The sequence below is a fragment of the Camelus ferus genome, chromosome 1 (assembly GCF_009834535.1).
Source record: "Camelus ferus isolate YT-003-E chromosome 1, BCGSAC_Cfer_1.0, whole genome shotgun sequence".
In the NCBI taxonomy this organism is placed as follows: Eukaryota; Metazoa; Chordata; class Mammalia; order Artiodactyla; family Camelidae; genus Camelus; species Camelus ferus.
The window spans coordinates 77333581-77357969 of NC_045696.1; the positions used below are offsets into that span (position 1 = coordinate 77333581).

A 24389-nucleotide genomic window follows, 5' to 3' on the forward strand; every position below is an offset into this window, starting at 1 on the left:
ACTTCTCTTCTAGAACTCTATAGCTTCCCTAGCTGTTTGCTCTTACCTGCAGTTTCATAGCTTTAAATACATTTCCAGATTCTTTGATTTTTAGACTCCATGTAATTGACTACCTACTTGAAATTGCCACTTGATTATCTGGTTGATATCAAAACAATACATCTGACATAGAACTTCATTTCTGAGTCTATAACTTAATTCTACCAATATATAATATATAATACATAATATGTAATATATAATAGCAAGTCTTATTTGCCTACTGGCAAAGTTTCTATCTCACTTAATCCACTTCTCTCTATTTCTTTTATTAGAATGGATCATCTCTGATCTGTATGACCATAATAGCTTCCTAACAAGTTTGCTCCTTCTACTGCACACTTGTCCCCAGTTGCCTCTACACAAAAGCCAGAAGGTTAAACATGTATAGTACATGATCTCACTCTGGTGGCTTCTCATTGCAAGAAGAAACATCCAGACTTCTTAACCTGCTCTCCCAGTCTCTTCATGACATGGTTTCTGCCTAATTTCCTTCTTACTATGTTTCACCCACACTGTTTTGGGGAAAGTTCCTTGAGTAACCAAACTCATTTTTGCGTTCAGAATTTGACACTTGCTATATCTTTAACTTGAACACTCTCCAGGAGTTCTCTCCAGCACTTTATAGAACAAGGTTTCTTCTTACACTGTAGGTCTCAAATCCATATTAACTGTTTAGTGAGTCCCTTCTCCATGTTGCCACCCAATGTGTGGCTTACCTGAGACCACTGCAACAGCACACTGCTTTATTTCCTTCATAACACTTATTGACATTGGGTTATCCATTTTCTGCTTGTATGTTATTTGAATATACTGTAGCATATAGTTTATGAGGGGAAAGATCTTTTATGTCTTCATTGCCATGTTGCCAAGTGTCTAGAACATTGCCTGGTACATTCTGGCTCTCAATGAATAATTATTGAATGAACAAATGAATAGATAAAGAGATAGTATATCCATTCATAGATGATGAAAAAGGCCTGAGGGAGTGTAAAAAACACAATCAGCAAAAATAGGAATAAATAGAAATCAGCTAATGGAAATAGGTGCCTACAAACTTTATGTAGAATATATGTATCAATAGTTGACATACAATCTTAGATTTAAAAATACACCCTCAAGAATTCTTCAGAGTAGTTATTTTCCAATTATCAAGACATTTTTGAGGATTGGTGGCTTCAACTTGTACTGAAGTGTGTGAATTAGCTAGTCTTTCACTCATATTGCTACTCAAGCAGTCATGAAATTAAATGAGATACACTATTTCCTTCCACAAAATGTCAATATGAAATTCAAACCTATCATCAAATGTGGCTAAATTATTCTTTATAGTATTGTATTAACTGAAGATATGGTAATCAAGCACCATCAAAACAGCCATCACGATATCTCATTATTTTATCACGTATACTTGTCTCAACTGGAATGGGTACAGCTGGGGTCTCTACCTCTCTCAGCTTCAAGAGTATCTTGTATTCTCTATTGTCTGGAGGTGTGTGATGAGACAGCTCTGGCAATGACTGTAGTAGAGTTTCATCTTTACTATAGCACATTAATTAGCCTGTTTTGTTTTTCTTCCCCCAGCTATGCTTGCAAAAATTCCTACCCAACAATCACACATCAAATGTGGTTGTTTTGACTGGCATAATTTATTTTCATGTTGTATTTCATGTAGGGAAAGCACAGGAAAGAGAAATCTATCATGATCCATGAAGAAGCATACCATTAAGATTACAGGATTGAACAGAGGCAGATTTTTGAGGTTAAAGCATTTCTTTCCTCTGGAAAAAAAAAAAAAAACAGAAAGAAAGAAAGCCTTCAAATGACAGACTGAGGCAGAATGGAAGTTGAGTTAGTATCTAAAACTGACTTTGATTCGGTCTGGTTATTCAGTAACTACTATATTGCTTAAAGGAACTCCCCCAAATAGTTGTACAGTTTGACATAAATTCTGATCAAGCCAAAGAGAAGAATGGAGAGAGTTGGCATATCTTCCGGTATTAATTCTTGGAGCTTTGCCTTACTGTGCTATCCCCAACTGGAATCAGTCTCCTTCTCTGTGAACTCCAGTGACAATTAGTTTGTATCTTTCTATAGTACAAGTTATTGCAGTTCAAACTGTGGTATGGTCAGTTGTATCCACGTCTTCTGTCTCACACTAGCTTATAACCCCCTCAAGGGAAGGATCTGAGATTGTTTTCTAATTCTCATGGATGCTAATAATATACCATAGCTCTGGGCATTCAAAGTTTGTTAGTAACAATAACTAACATTGCTCTTTTTAAATTTTTTTTTAGTTGAAGTACTGTCAGTTTACAATGTTATGTCCATTTCTGGTGTAAAGCATAATGCTTCAGTCATACATATACATACATATATCTGGTTTCACATTCTTTTTCATTAAATGCTACTACAAGATACTGAATATATTTCCCTGTGCTATACAGTATAAACTTGTCGTTTATCTGTTTTATATGAAGTACTTAGTATCTGCAAATCTCAAACTCCCAATTTATCCCTTCCCATCCCCTTTCTCCCCAGTAACCATAAGCTTGTTTTCTATGTCTGTGAGTCTGTTTCTGTTTTTTAAATAAATTCATTTGTGTCTTTTTTTTTAGATTCCACATATAAATGATATCATATGGTATAAAACTGCTCTTTTTAAGTGTTCATGAGACATTTGTTAAGTCAATTACAAGAATTATCTGTTGGCTGAAAAAAAAAAGAGAGGAAGGAAGGTAAGAAGGAATAAAGAAAGGAAGGAAGGAGATGAAAGAGAAAGAGAAAACTCCTGGTTAGAGTCACTTTTCAGACAGGAAGGCTTTGATCTAAGTTTAGCTAAGAGGTAAGTTTCTCCCTCATATTTTCAAACCTTTAATTTATTTTAAGTTCACTGAAGGCAGGAACGCTGAACATCCAGACACCAAGTAACAGCTTTCATCAACAGGGTGACAGCTTGCTGCTAATGTTTAGGCAATTAAAAAATCTAACTGGGAGGCAGTGCTTTTGCCAACATAAAAGTCTTCTGCCTTGGTAACTCTGCCACACATTCCAATCCCCTGACATGTGTCCCATTGATCTCTTAAGAGAGTAGCAATTAATTCCAGGTGTCTCTTTGGGCAAAGCATATTCCTGGCTCATTTGTAAAATTGCATGTTTTCTAACAAGTCTCTTTGCTTTCCACATTCAAAGGAAGTGCATTTACCTCTTAATGATGCAGTGTGCTCTGAAACCAAGTTTTTTCTAGCAAATATTTGCTACAACTCTCCAGGGTCTCTCAGGGCTTGCCTGTGTGACCTTGGACAAGTCTTTAAGCCTCAATTTTCTCTCTTTTAAGTGTGAATAATGATCTTGCCGCTAAGTTCCTTACCAGGATACTGGTGAAGGGAAAGAGAAAGAAATGAAATAAAATACTGCAAAAGTCAGCAATATAGATGTAAGGACTGAGAAGAAAGAAGTGTCAGACAGGTAGGCTCCCTCAGGAATACTGCATCTTATTGACAAATACTCAGTATTGTAGCATGTGCAGAGCTTTGCCTTAAATTGTTTGGAGGGAAGACAGGAATAAAGCATCTAAGAGAAAATATAAGAAAATAGAGTACAAGAAAAAAGGAAATAAAAATACTTACATTATTTATCCCAACTCAAGATTAGCGGTAAAGTAAGAAATTGGCGTATCTTTAATCTGGGCTATAGCAAAGCACAAAAGGAATTCAGAGCAATTCAGTTTAAAAAGAGAAAAAGGAAGGAAGGATAATGGAGGAAGGAAGAAATTCTAGGGTTGCTTTTATTTCTTTGTTTTCCTATCATAATTTTTATATAGTAATTATTACCAAGAGTAATTATTTAGCTAACAGAAAAGAAGCAAAAGAAGAAAAAGTATTCCTCAGTTGTCAATTAGCTTTGATGACAAGAATGTAGATTTCTACCTTATATATTTTCTCTAATGTATTTTCTGTTGATTATCTGAAAAAGCTCTTGTATCATGTCTTGTTCAATCTGGACCCACAGAAAGTAATACATCTTTGACTATTTTCCTAAGTAATAAGAGTTTCTAGGAATTAGAAGCTGTCATAACATATAAAGAATTTTCGCCCTTGGAATCAGAAAGACAGTCTCTGTTTTAATGCCTGGAAAGTGACCCTAAACTACTCAATTTACCTCAAAATTTAATTGTTGATGTTTCTAGTTAGATTTACTAGATTTATTAGTAGACAGTTAGGAGACTTACTGGTTGGACAGGTAGGAGAGCAACACAGTTGCAGTAAGAAAGAATCCTTCTAAATTCTTAACTTCTAAGATATATTATTTTAGTACAAGAAGGTAATTTATCTTCATCTTCAGTAATTTGTTTCATTTCACATGTTTTGTAATGATTCTGATTTTAGGAAATATTAATTACAAAAATGAAACTTGGTATTGGATTTAATGAGATTTCTTAAAGTGACTTTTTTTCTACTAATGAGTTATGGGCAAATTATATTCCCCCAATGGCAGTGTTTTCCAGTTTATCAGTGCAAGTATTTGTATGACTTCAAAGGAAAAAAAAATAGACCTTCAATTAATAAAATAAGTCTGTGCCACTAAAAATCAATAGTTTCTTAGGAAATTTTTGTAACCAATAGAACAAAAAATGGATTAATAAGAGTAAGGATGCTCAGAAAGAAATTTTAAAAGATAAATTAAGCATGTTTATAATGGTAAATTCAAACTAAGGACCTGGTTAATCTTAATTCAACCATTTAAAGCATATTTTTAGAGTAAAAATAATCCATATAGTCTATTTTCCTAGACCAGGTGCTATATTCTGGGACTTCATAACTCCTGTTCTCCCAGGTCTTGGCTGAATAGTGTTTCCTGTGCTTTCAGAAATCAAATTCTGCTTAGATCAAGATTAAAAAGATTGTACTTTGCTTATGATTACCTTTTACATTTCAGTTTATCTCTTTAAAGGAAAATGACACATCTTTTTTGGTCTCAGGCTACATCAAAGCTAACGATTTTCCACCTCAGGGCAGGGTGAGATCCATCTTAGAAGGCAAGTGATATGACAGAAGAAAAGGTGACCCCTTGAGCATGAATTTTTAAGCAGTCTAGTTTAGAAGGATGCTAATGGGATAAAAAGATTGAAAAACCCCTGAAGTTAAGTTCAGAAAGAAGATAAAAAGATATTCTTAAAATCAACGCTTTCTTCAAGTAATATAAAAGAGAATATTAACTTCAATTATTGTATAGTATTAAAATAGTAAATATATATTGTAAGTTATTCATCCTTTCTGGGAAATAGGGTGTTATAATAAGTAGGGCAGTAGTGAAATTAACTCTATTGTATGTTCTATTCTTCATTCATTTGACGATTATCTATCAGGTGTGTACTGTAAGAATAATAGCTAGTATTTATTGTGTGCTTACAATAAATTGTTCTAAGTAAATTTTTATGAATTGAATCATTCTGTCCTCTTAACACTCTGTAAGATCAGTATGTTTTTAACAACTTTTTTTTTTTTAGATAAGGAAACCGAAGCAGAAGGAAATAATTAGTTTAAATCACATATATAGTTAATAATGGGACCTTAATTCTGAGGAGTCTGGCTCCAAAGTCCACCACATCTTTATTATATAGAAATAATGATAGAGTATATACTTCCTCTGCTTTCAAAGAGCCTTAGCTCTAGAAAGGGGTTAAAGGGGTTTGCAAATGTACAATAGCCAGTAAAAAGTCTCACGGGATTCAGAAGAGGGGGCAGCAAGGGGATGTCAAAGACAATGTTGCCTTCAAGGGGCTCCCATTCTCCCCAAAGATAGGAAAGGGAATGTCAGTAAATGCAGATACGTAAACAATTGAGCTCATAGAAAGTGTTAGATATTACGTTAGCATTATGTAGCAATCACAGTGGAAGCACAGGAGAGACGGTAACCAGTCTCACAGCAGGTGTAGAGATGAGTAGAAAAAGGTTTTCTGAGCCTTGAGAGAGGTGGATGATTCCCAAATAACTGAGGGCACAAGGCAAAAGGAAAAGCCAAGAAAAGTGTGTACAAAGAAGAAACAAACAAGTTGGATGGAGCATGAGAGGGCTAGGCGTATGTGAGAATGGCAGGACTTCAATTTGCTGGAGCATAAAAGTTGGGGTGGAATCTATTTCAATGGAAAACCTCCACCTGTAGAAAGAAGATTGTTAAGGGAAACGAATAGATAAAATGCTGTTTACTTTTTCACCACGAAAATCCCCAGCCAATCACAAGCTCTTTTTATAAAAAGAAATAAGGGGTTTGTCAAAATATGAGTCCTTAGTAATAGAGACTACTATGGAATCACCTTCTCTAATATATAATCTATTCATTCATTCACTCTTTTAGCCATTTAGTCTTTCCAAACTACTTGAGATCACCCATTATGCTCAAGGCAGTGTGCAAGGAACTTTAAAGGATATAAAGGTGAATGATGAATAAATAGGATCTGTCCTATGTCTATGTCTTAAAGCCTTGTAGACACTTGTAAAGCCTTGTGGCATCCTGGCTCACATCCATTCTGATTGGCTGGTGCCTAGGCAGAACTAGTTGTTAAGAATTTTGAATACTGGTGCTGCTCACAAGTAAATTGGCTTATACAGTGGTGTACTGAAGCCTGTCCATAGAATGTCATAATGGCCCATGGACATTTTTAAGATTTATGTGAGTCAGTTGTTGAACATAGCCATTATTCAAAATTAGAAATTTATAATTAAATAAATTATATTAAAAAGAAAATAGATGCTCAAAATTAATTACTTTTAAAAATATGTTTTGCTATTTTCTATGCTCTTGAAGTAATAGTTGTATCTGTATTTTGGAAATATTATATAGTGATGTGCTACTTTCTATGCCTCTCTTCCCAACTTTGTGTTTAGTGATCAGATGGATACCTGAAAATAACCGTGGTAGTTCTATTTACGTCATGGAGATAATCAAATCTATAAATGAGATTTTTTTCCCTCCCAGGGATCTGGTTACTAAGTACATCACTGCTCATTCATAAAATAGCAGTGTGAAGAGTATCACCATGTGTTCTTGCCAGGTTGAATTGAAGTTATCAGTACCCCAGCCCATCTGCAGAAATCAGAAGCTCAATCTCCCTGTCCATTTACTAGTAATTTCAGCAAGTCCAGGGCAACCTCTAATGCCTACCACATATTTGGGGTTTTCTGGCACAGTGATTCTCAATCCTGGCTGCACAGTGTAGTCAACCAAAGAGCTTAAAAAAAATTCCTGTGCCTGGATCTATCTCTGAGCATTTGAATCAGATCATCTACCAATAACAACTGGGCATCCATGTTTTTCAAAAAAATATATATTCCCAAAGTAATTGTAGTTGTGCAGCCAAGGCTGAGAAAGTGCTCCAGATCTTACAAGTAATGTGGAGTGAGTCATCTGTGGCTAGGAGAGAATATATTTCATCCCCCACAAAGGAAGCTCAGGGGAAAAGCAGAGAGCTGTAAGAAACTGGACCAGAAGCCATGCTTAAAAAGCAGTAGTAAAACCAGGGTTTTCTGCTGACCGTACTGTCATCATCTTTTTCCCCAGCCAGGAAAAATGCTGTTTTACAATAGATCTTTGTTCAGTTAGTGCCCACTGATGCCTCCCTAGGATGTAGGTTAAGTTAGGACAACTAGGTGACAACATAGAGAGCAACCATTTATACTTGGAAGCCAAAGATAATGACCATCTCTATACTGTCTATAAAGGCACCTGCCACCCAACGTTCCCTCAGGGTCAACTTGATTGACTCTTTTTGTGTGTGTGCTAATGATGTGTCCTCCACCTCTCTCATAGTGCTTATCATGTTATGTCAGGTTTTTTTCTGTTATATGGTGAGTTCTTTGAGAAAGATCACTGTGTACTGTTTATTCCTACATCCCCACAACCTGGAATAGTGCTTTGACATATATCTGGCATCAAATAAATGTGTGTTAAGTTGAATCAAACTGAACTGATATTCCCATAGATAGAGAGTTTCAGTGTTTGGCACATCATAGGCACAATCAGATTTTAAGTGAGTATTTCATGTATAATTACTTGTATTTTTAACAATATTATCTAAGCTGGAAAAGAATCATTGGAAACAGTAGGCTGCTTTAATGAGAAAGGGGCAATTCAGGCTAAAGAAATTATTTAATGGATTTTGCTGATAACATTAAGGGCTGGCAATTTCATTTCATAATTATATGATGCTTAGAAGAGAGTTAAATAAATACAGAGAATCATAATATTAGGCTGCAGAAGAAAATGAACCAACTAAGAATCTAAAAGAGAAATGTATGTAATTATGTTTTTAAAAAGAATGTAGTATGTTGAGAATCAAACCAAAGAAATGAAAAGCTCACTACCAATTAGTAATACAACTCAATGTTCTGCAATAGACTAGCTACTAAAGTACTTTGGGGTTAAAGGTAGGTGACCCTTAGAATGAGTTAGCAATATAATTATGTAATATAAATTAATTGCAGAAAGTGAAAGTAGAACCTAGGGAAGAGGATGTAATCCGAACAGTATATTAAGATGCTACACGTAAAACTCAAAATTACATGAAGACTAAAGGCTAATATATTTGAGCCACAGTTGTTGATCTCTCCAAGGTTTAAGAAGCTTTTCATTGAAAGTAAAAGAAAACCATGGCATAATCAACATACTTCTTGAATATCTGGGCCAATCCTAACTCAGGGGTTGTAAATTATTTACAGCAAGTGAGGCAAGGTATGGCTAGACCCCTCCAGAATATTGCTACTCATCGTTCTCTAAAGTTTTAGTCATGTATTTCCCCAGAATTTCTGTTGAAGCCCAGTCATTCCAATTCACATCAGCATGACCTTTGCTGAAGACATGTGTTAGTACTACTGCACTAACAGTAAGACACAGTCACAAAATAACTTTATGACACACAGAGTGCTTGAATTTGGTCTTTATAATCACTCTAAATGAAGAAGTTGATACTCAGAGACATTTGGTCAATTACCTAGGGTCAATCAGTCAATTATTTGATAGATATAAATAGATAAACATGTTTTTAGTCAACTTTTGTATAAGTAAAATCTCAAATATTCATATATTCGTCTATTGTAGACATTAAATCTTAACTTGAGCTATCAACTTGATAAAAGAAAAAAAAATCAGCCAATATACTGTACCACTAATTACTGGTAAATGACATTCACTGAAAGGATGGGTTATTCATAAACAGTAGTCCCATCTTTGCAAGTTACATGTTGTACTTTGAAACTTACTGAGTTTCTCAATAAAAATGTATTGAGGGAACCTAGTGATTTGCTAGTTTTTTGGGAGGACCGAAATATAATTTATCCTCAAAGAATATGATTTAGCAGATTCAAAATAATAAATATATTAAAATTGTTCAACTCAAGGTGGCATGAGCTAAGAACCAAAATAAATAATTCAGGCAAAAATATCATAGTGTTGATAGAAGACTGCATTCTTTTTCTGTCAGGCCATTGAAAGAAGATATTCTCGTATATGCGTTTATCTAGGATGATGGCTTTTTTTTTTTTTTCACCAGATTACATCATGCATAAAGTGTATAGAAATTCCAGAAAGCCACCTGTAACTCATCTCTCTCTTATCCCTCCCATGATTCTCTGTACACAAGGGCACCAGGATTCCATCACTGGGAACCACTGCCTTAGGTGTCTAGTTGGGTATAATGAAAGGTTTTGGAAGGTTTAATAAAGTAGACAGGCTTTATCCTGTATAGGATTTAGATGAATTAGAAACAGTGGGTGAGATGTTCTGCATACAAGTTCAGCTTTGACAAAATTATATGAATAGTGAGGGTAAGTGCTAATTTGCCCAATATTGATGTCTTACAGGATGACCTCCCAAAGGGATAGAGATGACCTCATAAAGTGAAGAATCTTTTGTGAGTTGGAAACATGCCATGGAAAATATACAAGTAAGTATATAAGGCAGTCAACTGAGTAAAATATTGAGGGATCAGCTCAGTCCTAGAAACCACTCATAAGTCGTACCGTATAGCCATAGTCATGAAGCTTGGGCTGAAGACTTTGATCAAGCCAGAGAAGGGATTGTTACCCCAGCCACGAATGATTCGTTGGCAGAATAGTTATGGAAGTCTTGAATTGTCATAAGAGGATTTCTCTCTCACTCCTGATCACATCAGGGAAGGAGCTGATTCTTCCCTCATATTGTAAATTATATGACTCTGACACTCAGCCTGGCTGAATCATCATATACTGCCATAGAAAGCAGTAAGCAACACATCTTGTAGTAATCTATGGTGAAGAAGAATGTGAGACTGAATGTGTGTATGCTCCTATATGACTGAAGTCTTGTGCTGTACCCCAGAAACTGATACATTTCAAACTGACTGTACTTCAAAAGAAATATTAATAGGCAATACAAAACAATGCACCTGCTCCTACCTCCCTGAATTTTCTCCCAATAAACACTGTTCTAGGACTATTGGTATTTCTTACAACATTAACAATGTTTGTTTAACTGATAGTGATGAGAATGGTATACTTCAGGAATGGATGGGAAATTCATTTTAGAGCAGAGATTTCCTGTTTGATTGGAGAGGGAGAAAAGTTCGCATATAAAGTGATGCAGTAAGTTATTGTTTATTATGAATTTGGCTACAGATTCATGGAAGTATCAGCTTGTTGTTATGAACTGCCATGGTAGAACCCCTCACACACACCTTATTCAACACAGGTAATTTTAAGACAGATGATCTTCCTTTCAGTTGTTGGATCGGGGGTGAGGGGTATTTATGATTAGATTCCACTTTATAAGAGGTATCATTTTGAAGCTTTTAAGTAATGTGTGCCCTGGCCTTTTTCTTCTCTCTCACACCTTTTGATGTGTAAAAATTGAAACTGCAGTTCACTGGGACATGCATATACATATATTCTCATTTGTCCCTCATTGGGTTTTTAATTTAAATCATATTTTACATTAAAACATTTCATTTGGTTAATTTGCAAATCTGCTCAATAAAGTTTTTATAGTTTCTTGTTTTCTGTTCATGCTTTCAAGTTTGAGTTATATTTCCCTAAGTAGTAGTAAGCACGGGTTTAAAAAATACTTGTCTTCGTTGGTTAGCAGACATTTGGCCATGCCATAAGGTCCTTGAAATTTGGTCCTACACAAAATTTTCATGAGCATATTTGGTCCATGCCAAATGGTTTTGGACAGGATCAAATATCAAGGATCTTTTGACATGGACCAAATGCTTTATGGGCATTTTGGACAGGACCAAATGGTCTGGCAAATATCAAGGACATTTTGGGGTGGGCCAATTATCTTATGGATGTTTTGGACAGGACCAAATGTCCTTCAAGGGTTTGTGGTCTCTGTAGGTCTAATTCTGTTGCCTTGGTGAAAGGGTCGCTAGTTCTTGCTTATGGTGACTCATTTTCTTGGTGCTAAAGGGGTTTGACCATTTACTCAACTTTATTAGAAAATTATTTGGTGAAATTCCTTGTAGCCTGGGATTAGGGTGATTTTCTTCAGAGCGGATTTGCTTTGCTTTTTTTGCCAGGTATTTTGGGCACATCCAACCAGGGGCCGTATTGAAGTATATTAATACTCTGAAGGCTTGAGAATTCACAGATGGTACAAATTTGGATTGAAAGCCCATGTATGAACTGGCTCTCAGAGGTAAGTCTTTTTCATATTGCTCTTCTCAACAACAAAGCACATATACTACATATCTTTCAATTTCATACTCGTAAGTAAAAATGACAGACAAGTTTGAGAACAAAGACAACTGATTCATGGTAAGTAAAACTGGTATCCGTCATTAAGATTTACAGAATTTATGTAGTGTGTTGCCTGATCTAGCAAGTCATGTGAGTTTAGGTAAGCAATTTTTTTCTGTATTTTATTTCAACCAGACTCCAGAGAAACTGAGGTAAAATTACAGGATCTAAGAATGAATAGGTTGGTTGGGAAACAAGTTATAAAATATCTGAATTGTCACGTTAGAAATTATAAATATTATTGAGTTGGTTATGGAATGTCATTAGAGTTTGTGTAGTGTTTTTGTTTTAGTAGTGAAGTGAAGTGAGAGCTGCTTCCTAAGATTATTTTACCAAAAGTGGAAATAAAAATCTGAATTGTTATTATGATTGCTTCTCTTTCCATGTTACCTGCAAAGATAAGATTTGGACATACCTAAGATTAGAACTTCTAATAGGCTAAAACAAGAAGAAAAAAACATTAAAAACCCCAGAAAACTTCTCCCTACTTAGTAAAACAGCTGCTGCTCCTGACTGCTTCAGTTTATGGTTGAATAAAAATTAAATACATGGTACCCTGAAGAAAATTTTTCAATTACATAAAATGAATAAACCATGATGACAGAATAAACTGCCAACAATTACCACACCAATACATGGACAAAATAAATTATTTATATTATTTTATTGTCTTCCATCTGTATTTTAAGACGGGGCCTGCACTTCAGCAATATAAGAAGCTGAACATTTTTAATACCAACTATTAATTATGTGACAGTCAACCCAGTCATAAGTGGCAATGCAAATGTATCCTTAATATGACTGGAAGTAACAGACTGACTAAAAATACCCTTTGTGCCTTTGTTTTCTCTTCTGTACTTAACTGCCATATGGCTTGTGACAACCCTGGAAAAGTGAAGTGATTATTCCTACTAACCTTAAAGACATTCACACTTAGTGAATGTGAGTCAGATATATGTAATATTTGCATGTTATATAAATAATGAAATTTGTTTTGGTCTTATAAAAGTACTCTTCTTTGCTCTACAACTTCAGCCTAACTATGGCTTAAGCTCTTATTTCTAAATGTATTATTCTGTCTTACTTCAAAAATTTGATTCTAGCAGTTGCATGCCCTAATACTTTTAGTAAAATTACAGTTACTGTCATTTTAATTACAATATACTGTGGTGTGTTCCTCTTTGGGTTTATCCTGAATGGGACTCTCTGTGCTCCTTGGACTTGAGTGACCATTTCCTTTTCCAGATTAGGGAAGTTTTCAGCCATTATGCTTTCAAATATATCATGATAGATACATATGTGCCTTATTATAATAATCGATCAAATCAGTAATACAAAGAATTTTTAAAATATTTTAATAATTGTAGAAAAATAGGTCATTTAAACCTGGCATTCTAGGTAATTCATTATTTGAGCCAATTTAAAATTTATATCATAAGATTTGTCAGTGAAACGTATGTTGACATCTCACATAAAACAAACGGTCAGGAGTGGGACCTCCCACAAAGGCGGTTTTTCTCACCCCTGCCACAGTCCTGAAGCCTCTGACTTTCATGCTTCCAGAACTCCAATCCCAGGGTCAACCGTCTTCCACTTGCCACTCCTGACACCTGCTGTATCACATAACAAGAAGAGAAATACGGCGTGTACCGGCTTGTGGTAGTCATAGCAGCTCCGAGTTAGGCCCTCCCCGCAGGAGGTCTTTCCGGGCTGTTGGGCGGGGCCAGGTGCCACCAGCACCGACTTCCGGCTTCACGTCGTAGAACGAGCTCCCAAATATGGTTGCCGCCAGTGTCCGTGTCCCAGGGTGAGCTGCCGCTGCTCTGGCCTCTCCAGGAAGTTCTTCAAGACCATCAGGTAGGTCTGGCCGAGGTTCCTATCAAATGACCGCTTTGGCCCTGGGTCCCGTGCACGAGAGGCTTTGTGTGTGCTCCTTAAGAGTGAGGTCTCTGTTTTCCGCAGTCCGTTGGGACTCCCGAAGTTATGCCCCACTGGCCTTCAAACATAAACGCACTCGTCTTCCTGGTGCCGGACCCCCGGGCTGGGGAGCCTGACATGGGGCTCAGAACCCTCACTCCTGTGGGAGGGCCTCTGCCATATAATTATTCTCCAGTTTGTGGTTAGCCCATCCCAGAGGTGTGGGACATGATTATGTTATGAGTCCGCTCCTCCTACCCATCTTGTTGTGGTTCCTTCTTTAGGTTGTTAGTTGTAGATCTTTTATGGTAGGATTTGGTCTTTTTCACAGGTGGTTGTTCTGCAGATAGTTGTGGTTTTGGTGTGCTCGTGAGAGGAGGTGAGATCAGGGTGTCTTTACTCCACCATCTTGGCCCACTCTCTAGTTTCTGTCCAATTTATAATTTCATCCTCAGAAATTTCTCTCCTAATGGCTGTTTTCCTTCATTTTGTTCGCTTTTGTTTGAAAGCAAGTGCGTCCACTTGCTTGAGTGATGGCCTATCTAAGGAGAGAAAATTTGTGAAGCTAGTTATTGTTTGGGTTTGTTCCCCCTTTGCTCTCAACTATTATTGTTATAAAGAGCTTATCTATTGGGTGACGTTGGAGTAAGAGACTTATCTAGTGTCTTTCTTCCATTTGGTACAAATAACAGTTGTCTAGGAATTTTGGCATATCTGGCACATGTGGTTTTCCTAGGCAGCACCCAGTTTCACTTCACTAGTCCATAAAGGACCCAGGGAGACAAACTCATTCCCATTCCTCTCCAACCAGTGCTGCCCCATGCCTCATCACCTTCCGAGGTGCAGTTATCTGAGTTGGCTAAGTAGAGATCAAGGCAAAGCAAAAGTTTCTTCCTCAGGTAAATACATACTCCCTCTTGCAGAGCCACGGGGTCCAGCTGGGAGCTCCTGTGCACATCCATTGTGGAGGTGGCCTAAGGATGACTCCGGAATCTAAAACATACTATGGCATTTTCATAGTTAACAAAGGGCAGTTTGGCAAGTGTCAAGCTTAAGAAATGCCTGGATGAAAAATGAGGCCAAGTTCTACACCTTTTTTTCAGACGTATCCAAATTGTCAGGGGACATATATTGAGTATCTTTCATTCTTCTGTGTTGAGGGAATGAGAAATAGGTTAGACAGTGCATCTTAAACCACCAGGAAAGCTAATCTGTCTCATTGAGCATTCTGTGATACCATTTTCACTGCAAATAGGTTGAAAACAATCCAATTTTTCAATCTGATCAAATGCTGCTATTGTTAATGCTGTTCTTGTAGAAAATCTGCAACTATTTGACTGATAGAGAATGTGAATAAAAAATACTGGTGGTTTTATTTAACATGTAGCACCCTGTTGTAAATGCTTGTGGAATCAGTATATACTCAGCTACATTCTGTATTCGTGTGATCTATGATTATATTAAAATTGTTCCCTATTCCCTTAATATTTCATTATATTTTTGTGGAATAAATTATTACTGTGATTTTTGCAAACCTTCACTTTTCATTAGTTAAGAAGATATAGCCATCAGTTGCCCAATTTTCCTACTAAACATATTTCAAAGTTCATTTTGGGTCCCTGCCAAGTTATTTTGTAAGATTCTGATTATTAGTTCATATTTGAATTTATAGTACCCTTCAACCTAACCTTTGCCATAAGAAGCAGTTCTGATTTGGAGATGTGTAGTTTATTAAATCCCATTTTTTTCTTATTTAATATCTCAAATAGATATTACTTTCTACAAATTGCTAATCTTACTTTTGGAAAGAAATGCAGAAGTTTCAAGGTTACCTTGGGAACTCTGAAAAAAAAAGTTTGATAATTTTCCACCTGTAATTTAGAATACCCATGATTCACATTGCGATGTATATGACCTTTGTGTCACTTTGAAGCTCCTGTGATCGTTCTTCAAATTCATCATATATACCATGATAAATGCATATGTAATTTATTGTATTAATCAAATCAGTAGTTCAAAGAATTTTTTTCAGTATTTTATTAAGTCTAGAAAAAGAGGCCGTTTAAACCTGCCATTTCTAGATAATTCATTATTTGAGTCAATTTAAAATTAATATCATAAGGTTTGTCAGTAAAAAATGTATTGTCATCTTATATAAAACAAATAGTCAGGGTGGGATTAGCTCTTCATGGACCTCTCAGAAAGGTGTTTTTCTCACCTCTGCTACAGTCCTGAAGCCTCTGATTTTAATGCTTCCAGAACTCCAATCCCAACATCAACCGTCTTCCACACGCCACTCTTGATACCACCTATATCACGTAACAAGATGAGAAATGTGGCGTGCACTGGCTTGTGGTAGTCATAGAAACTCCAAGTTTAGGTCTTTCCGACATTGGCTGTAAATGAGAATTTTATGTACACTGTCTAAAAAATCGTCCAAAATTGAAAAATAAGGCAAAAGTGATTGATAGACCCTTTCAGTGTTATACTAGGGCAAAGAGCACTGAAAATTATTTAGGTAAATGCACTTAGTTTGATTCACCATTTACCATTGATTAAACTCTCAGATATGTTGAAGTTAACGGTTAGCTTGTAGATTTTTGTCCAGTAGAGATATAAATAATTTCTGTTCTGTGGAGCACATAACCGTAGAGACTGTGTTTCACAGCTCTGGTGGCTAGTAACCAATTTGGTAACCTACTCAATGAATCTAACATCCTATAAATAGCCTAGCTTCTCAGCTATAATTTGAGTCAGTCATACTGTCATTTTACTGAAACTCTTATGAATCAACGAGTTAAATAAAATTTTAACATTTTTTTTCTATATTTGCCTGAGAATCAGTTGATTCAGCTATTTGAAAGTTGTAGTTTAAGAATCGTTTTTGGAATATGTGGATATCTGAGCCACGTTGCAGACTTCCATGTTTGGAGACTCTGGTATCCATGGGTTTCCCAGGATAATGTTAAGGAAAATTCAGCAAAATGATGAAGTCTATGTAGGTTGTGTGCTATGTTCGGCCAGTGCCTTGTTCGTGCCTCAGCCTTGTGAGATGCTCAATGTAGTCTGCCTTTCCTCATCTTCAAGACCCATCCCAATGTTGCTTGCTCTGAGTCTTCTCTGATGCCCAGCAATCTGCAACTCAGAACCAACATTTCCTTCCTCTTGCAATCTCTTGGTATTTTACTCACGTTTCTCTTGTGTTGTAAATTTAGTTCATGTGCCACTTTCATTAGCAGAGATCCTGTCATAGTCATTTCTGTTCAGTTTTCTCCTAACACACTGATAAGAAGAGAAAGTGTATACAATGAAAGGGCAGTAACACAGTAACCCACGAGTGAATGAAAGACGAAGGAGTAAGTTAATGGAAATGATCAAATGATCGTATACACGCTAAGGCTCGTAGTCAGCCTGATAATAAAAGAGTAGAGGATTGTGTTGGAAGTGGGTAGGATGGAAAATAGACAATAATAGGCCAAATCAGGAATGACCTTGCACACCGGATTATTAAAATTTTTCAATTAGAAGAACTAACTTCAGTATCTTTATGTCAGTTCCCAAGTACTTTGCATTTGTGAAAATATAAAAGCTTTTATCTAAATATATTGTTTAATGACCTCAAACTCCACCCAAGTCAGCATACTGTATACAGATTTGCTAACACTGTCTAAAAACCTTAAAACATGTGCAGTTAAACAGCCAGTGTGTTCCTTGCTACCTTGTGAGATTTAGTAAGAAATAATGTTCAACTATACTACCGTTTGGCTTGTAAGAACAATTTCATTTCTCAATTTAACTCCTAATATGGAATAAAATGTCCTTTTTTTTCATCCCTCTCTTGAGGGAGTATTTCAGATTCACTGAAGAATCAGGAGATGAAAGAAACAGACAAACTTTTTTGTAGAATTTTTTCAAAGGAAAATTTATTTTTGAAAGTATGAGGCTTTTTTTAAAGGTTCATGTGAATCGCATTCCGTTTCAGAGTCCTGACCTGCCCCTGTGTTGTGCCTTACTTTTTTTGCCAGCCCTTTCCGCTACCCTTTCATCTTTCTCCTTGTTAAGTTGTGTCTTCTGTGCAGGATTAGACCCAAAGGTTTTAACATTTTTTTCAGTTTTTCTTAAATCAAGTGTGGTTGCAATCAGGTACCTATTTGGAGAGTTAAGGAACAGAGAGAAGGGAGAAAAGGGAAGGCCCTGCTGGGAAAAAAAGACCAAAACAGGAACAGAGAGGAAAAGGTGAAGCTCTGTTAGCAATTAACACAGCATATACTTTTCACTTCAGCATCTAGAGAAATATTTGGTGAAATTAAGGAAATGACTTATAAGCTACCTCTGGACTCCTTTTTATTTATCTACTTTTTTTTTTCTTTTGCATGAAAAAGTCTCATTTAATGAAATGACTACATTTAGAGAATTGAACTCTGCTTTAGAAGTAATAATGATCTAGTCCAAAACCTTTAGAAATAACTGGAAAGGAACCAAAGAACCGCTGGAAAATTCAACAGTGAGCACCAATTAAACTAAATCTTCAAAAGTTTGTTTCTCTAAACTGTTGCAGTGGACAAATAACTAAGTATTAGTGCTCCACATTGAATGTACATTTTCATTTTCCTCATTTTTCTTCTCTAGCTTGTGTTCAGCAATCCTCAACTGTTTGACTTAATTCAAATCCTTTTTCAGTTTGTTTAATGAGAGGGAAAAGAAATGCATCTGACCTTTGCTTTGTTTGCAAAATTCAACTGCTGACATGACAACCTTCTCTGTTTTCTTAAATTTTGGATTGGTAGACTAGACTGCAACAATTCTTCAACTCCTCTCTTCAGAAGAAGGGAATTTAGTTATTAATTAGAGACAAAGAATCTGATCCTGGTTTCACCTTGATAATCAAAAGCACTCTGGGAGGTCTATTAGAATTAGATTTCACTTGACTGATTAGGATAATACTGTGACGGGAAATTTTAAACTGCTATACTTAGAAATGGGTCAGGAGAAAAAAGGAAATGCATTTTTATACTGATAGAAACAAAAGAACCTTAATCAAGAGTTGTTTTCCCTGCTCCTCCCTGAATAATAAGCTGGAAACTTCACCAGCAATGATATCTATTTGACTCATTTTTTTTTTAACTTTTTAATGTATATTGTAAACCTAACTCTGAAAAGCTTGTGAGAACCACGATTATGGAAAACAATTTAGCTAAATCTATAAACTATGGTACTAGAGAACAAGCACAAAGTAGAGCAATCAGGATGGTTAGAAAGCCGATATGTTGTCTGGAACCTTCTTTTTCTTCTCTCGGCCTCAGAAGAGACTTACTACCAATTGTTAAATTGAATTCTTAGATAGTGTTTGTGTTTCAGTGAGCCCTGTTAGTTCTTTTCCTCATTACTATAGACATAGTGAATCCTTTGAATAGGCTTATTAAAACATTTGGATCGTCCAGATGCATGCTGAACTTCCATGATATGTGATAGCCTGTAATAGCCCTGAGGCAGACTTAATCTCATCTGCCGTGGGCTGGCTTGTGGTGTGAATTTTCATACTGCATGGGTATGCATGTGTGGTGCGCAGTCCTAGTTCACTGTCTGACATCTGTGGCTCAGTGTGGCTTCATTTTATTCTACTTGTTCCATGTATGTAACATGTGTAGTGATAAAATCTCATGGTTTTATGGGAAAAGACACACCTAAAGAAAACCAATAACTTTTCCTGTCTTTAAAAGTGAAGAAATCTTAAGGGAAAAAAGCATAGTTTTCATTTAGATAAGAGGAATCTTGGAAAAATAAAAAGTATAATATTGAATTTGCTGTTGCTCTGATATGGAAATGAAAAATATTGCATAAATTTCATATGCAAACAAAAGAGAGGGGGAGAGAGGGAAAGAAAATGATATTTGTAAAACTACTTTTTGCTTCAAACAACACAGATGTTTTCAGTCTGGTGGAAAAAAATACTATTGAAATTTGAAAAGCATCAAAAATGGTTGCTAGAGATTTATAAATAATTTTATTTTACATTTATAGAATATTTAATTGCTTCAAAGGATCATTTAGTATTTTCAGTTCAGCTTCATGTAATAGAGGAAGTAGTATAAATTTTAAATAGTCTTCATAGATTTGGGTCTTTCTTTAATCAGTAATACAACTTTTATGCATTCTGGATATTTACTGTATTTGCATATACATGCATGCATTTTAGTAGAAGGTAATAAGTTAACCACAGATATTTGCTCTGAGATTTTAAAACCTGTGTAGCTGATACTTCCCTGCTCTACCAGTTTCTTTAGAGTTTCTGATTTTCATCTGCTTGCTTCATTATCCTAGCAGCCTTCTCTATCTTTTATTGTGTGAGTCTCCACACTTGCTAATAATACTTTTGTATCTCTTGGTTGAGATATACTTAATGAAAACTCCACAGTAAATTCAGCAATTTTAAAATGAATCTGGACTTTTATCATAGTTGTGGATATATTGGGAAACAACAGTACATTATTCAGTAGTTTATTGAGCAAAGGCTAACTTTGATCAATTTACAAAACCATGGGCTCCTTCTAATAGTTGACTACATCCCCAGATATTCATTGTTTTGAAAAATAATGTCATACCAGTTCTGTCATTTGATGAAAAGAATTGGTTGGCAATTTTATGTTTCTTTGCGTACGTTCTAGTGAGGCAAGTTTCCCCACTGAGGGGAGTTATGAATTGGTGAAAACCCGTATTAGAGAGCCTTAATACCTGTTACACCATGAATGTCTGGAAAGCTGTGAGAGTAGCAGGGGAGAGGATCTGGTATAGCTTTGAGCCACAATTTCAAAGATACGGGCAGTGGCTAATGTGAAGTCCCTTACTCATCATGCCACTCACCAGGAAGCTCTGTTGAGCAGCTTTAATCATCTCCACAAAGTTCCTGCTGCCACAGAAGTGGTTAATCTGTGGACCTCCAGCATCTAATGTGGACTCTGCTCACATTCCCTCCAGAATTTTTGTATTATAATGTCATTTTTGTTCCCTATGGCCCTATTTTTCCTGCTCTCAGCAATTGTCAAGTGAATAAATATCCCAAGGTTTTCCTATGTAGGTGTATAAAAGAATTTTTATATTTATGAACAAAAAGGAAAAATCTTGAACTAAATGTACATTTTTTTCTAAATACAATTCTAAAACTTTAGAGTCTCTAAGGATAATCGTGTATATATCTAACGACACCATGAGCCTGCTATGGAACAAATGATTGCATTGCTGACCCGCACACATAAAAACTGAGTGTGTGTGCTTGTGTGTGCATGTGTACTCATTCTTGCCCTACCATAATAATAAAACCACAGTAATTGCTGAATAAAGTACCACAGTAAAATATGTACTTTTAAATAACCAGCAAAATTCTAAGAAGTTCTTAGTAGTCCACAGGCCACCAGAATCTTTAACACTGCTTATTCAGCCATTGATTTTTGGTAACTGTATTGAATCAGATTGTCTATACTGTACTTCACAAAATTCAAGAATGGGTCAAGTATAAGAATGAGAATATTCACAGACATAGGAAGCAAATTTATGGTTACCAGGGCGGGAAGGAAGGGTGGGGAGGGATAAATTGGGAGTTTGAGATTTGCAGATACTAACTACTGTATATAAAACAGATAAACAAAAAGTTTATACTGTATAACACAGGGAACTATATCCAATATCTTGTAGTAACATATAATGAAATAGAATATGAAAAGAAATATATGTATATATTATATACATATGTACATCTGGTGTACAGTGAGGCATTATACTGTACACCAGAAATTGACATAACACTGTAAACTGACTCTACTTCAATAAAAATAAATAAATAATAAATAGATAGATAGATAGATAGACAGATAGATAGATAGATAAATAGAATAAGAGTATTGACAAAACAAGAATGGAAAATGTTGACAATTTAAAAAGTGGTTGAAAGTAGTTGGAGACTCATTTGCTTCTGCCTATATTTTAAAGTTTTCAAAATAAAAGCTTTTTATCATCTACCAATTCTATATAATATCAAGTGATAAGTTTTTTGAAAGACATCAAGGCATTGTGGAGAAAATGTCTTCTCATTTTCACTGCTGAAGAAGCCTATGAACTGTATAAGTTTAGACATTCAGAAACACTTGAGCTTAAACTAATGAACAAAAATGAAAGTGTTCTAGGAGGGAGCGACAGAGATAATAGAAGCTCAGTGATGAATAAATCAGAAAAATAGTTTAATAAGTTATAAATAGCATGTGTGAATACTAAGTTTCCTTTGGTTACCTGTACGACTGACACTTCTGACCCAAACTGGTTGCTGATAATACCATCAAAATCTTAATTGTTTGTCTTTTATACAACTTCTAAATATATCCATTTTGAAGTATAGATTACAGTGCTCAAAGGGAAGTTTATACATAGAAATTTAAAGCAGGACAGGAAGATGCCAAAATATAAATAGCTAAAAATTATTCTGGTAAATCTCACAGAATAGAAAGTTGTGTGAGGTTATTTACATAAAATATACAAAGATAAAAAATAAGACAAAATCTTATGTAAAGAATATTTATAGAAGGACAAGTTTAATCCTTGAGAAAACTGTCTTATTTTCTCTAAGGAAATTGACTGCATACTCAAATAATAATGCTGATATTAAATAAATATTCATCAACAGATAACTTATAAAATTGTTTTATTTCTTCAAATAATATTATTTTACTTATGACACTAAAAATAAGAAGCATATTTATGGCAATTGCATAGATTGCAGTTTTGTACTCATCTCCTGTAGCGTTTGCACAACACTAAAATGTCATTTTCAAAAAAATTAGCACATTTAATAATAGGTCTGATTTTCTATAAAAGACTTGGAGAACATTGATCAATTGTCTGTATATTTGTATTTGGAACACAAACTTGCTTAAATAATTTAATCGGTGTAACTAACCTGTAGACTAGGCATATAGAATTTGGATGTGCGTGGAGTGTTATATTAACATGAATTGATCACAGATATTATAGGTAGTTATAACACCTTTATTTTCACCATCTGAAATTATTCATCAGATGTATTTACTTGATGAACTAGGACTGTAACAAGTATCACTTTGTAAGCTAAGTTAATATGTAAAAGTCACATTAAGTAAACAAGGTCATAAAACTGAAACAACGTATGCATGACATCTAGGAAAATGTTATCTTTATATGTTCAATTGTTATATATCTGTTAGAGAAAAATTTTCTGCTTTCTTAAATATCCTGTTTATTTATTTAAATTTATTTTTGTTTGTTTTTCATTAAGGGTAATAGTTTTCCAGTTTCCAAAAGTCAAAACAACATAAAATAAACTTGAGAAATCTGGCTGTACCTTTGTCCTATTCATCATGTTTTCCTTCCCACTACGGAAAATCACTTTTTTTCCCTTTATATCTCTGGATTATTTCTTTACACAGACACAAGTATATATTCTTATTTCCCCTGTGTTACTACATATAAAAGTAGCATACTCCATATTCTCCACTGTGGTCTCATTTTTTCACTTGACAGTATATTCTGGGGCTCTACTCATACCAATTCATAGATAATTTCTTCACTTTTTTACAGTTATGTAGTTTTCCATTGTTCAGGTGTACCGTAGTTTATTTAAACAACCTGCTGTTGGTGGATCCTTTCCCTTCTTACTGAGAAGAAAAATCTGAAATTCTTGTCATGGCTTATAACTGTATATGATCTGTCACTTTCCTATTTCTCTGATCTTATGCCACTTTCCTTCATACCCATTCATCTCCAAGCACATCAGCATTTTTTTTTTCATTTTTGAGGTATTTTAAACCAGTGTTTTTCAATCCTCCGTCCACATTTGAAATGCCTAGGGTATTTTAAAATATAATATATAAATATCATTTTTCATTTTAAAATATACTAATAGATAAATATGTTATGTTGTTGAATTCAGTTTGCTGATGTTGTATTTAAGAGTTTTATTAACTTTCTATTGCTGCTGTAACAAATGACCACAAAACTAGTGGCTTAAAACAACACCAAATTATTATCTTACAGTTCTGTAGATTAGAAGCCTGACATAGATCTTACAGGGCTGAAATAAAAATAGCAACAGTGCTGTGTTTCTTCTGGAAACTTTAAAGGGGTATCACTTTTCCTACCTTCTCCATCTCCTAGAAGCCTCTCACATTCCTTGGCTCCTGGTCCCTTCTTCTACCTTCAAAGCCAGCAACATTTCATCTCTCTGACCGTAACTGGGAAAGATCTCCACTTTGTAGGACCGATGGTGTTAGATTCAACTGACCTGGAAAATAATCTCTTTTCAAGGTCCTTAATGACATTTGCAAAATTCCCTTTGCCATGTAAGATAATTTATTCACAGTTTCCGGGGATTGTGGTGTGGCTATCTTTGGTGGGAGACATTATTCTGACTACCCCAGGAGTATTTGATTTATATTTCATAAAAGTTTAGTTTGTACTTTTATTTTCTGTGGTAGGCAGATTTTAGTCTGAAGACTAATCAATCAGGTTAATTGTGGTAGCTTCAGTCTTCTTTATGATTAACTTATCTGCAATACAGTGTATGCCTGATGACTTTCACTCTGTTGGAGTTGGTGATGAACTTTTCAAAGCATTATATGGTAGTTTATTTAAAAATATACT

At 35.3% G+C, this 24389-nt stretch overlaps 1 long non-coding RNA gene across 1 annotated transcript in view; it reads left to right on the plus strand.

Moving 5' to 3' along the window:
* The window catches only part of LOC116665017, a 471111-nt gene that overhangs the window by 190797 nt on the left and 255925 nt on the right, over positions 1 to 24389 (plus strand). Inside the window, exons 4-6 of the long non-coding RNA XR_004321597.1 lie at positions 9897 to 9979; positions 11591 to 11709; positions 13374 to 13667. This is a non-coding gene — a long non-coding RNA (uncharacterized LOC116665017). The remainder of the gene's footprint in view (positions 1 to 9896; positions 9980 to 11590; positions 11710 to 13373; positions 13668 to 24389) is intronic.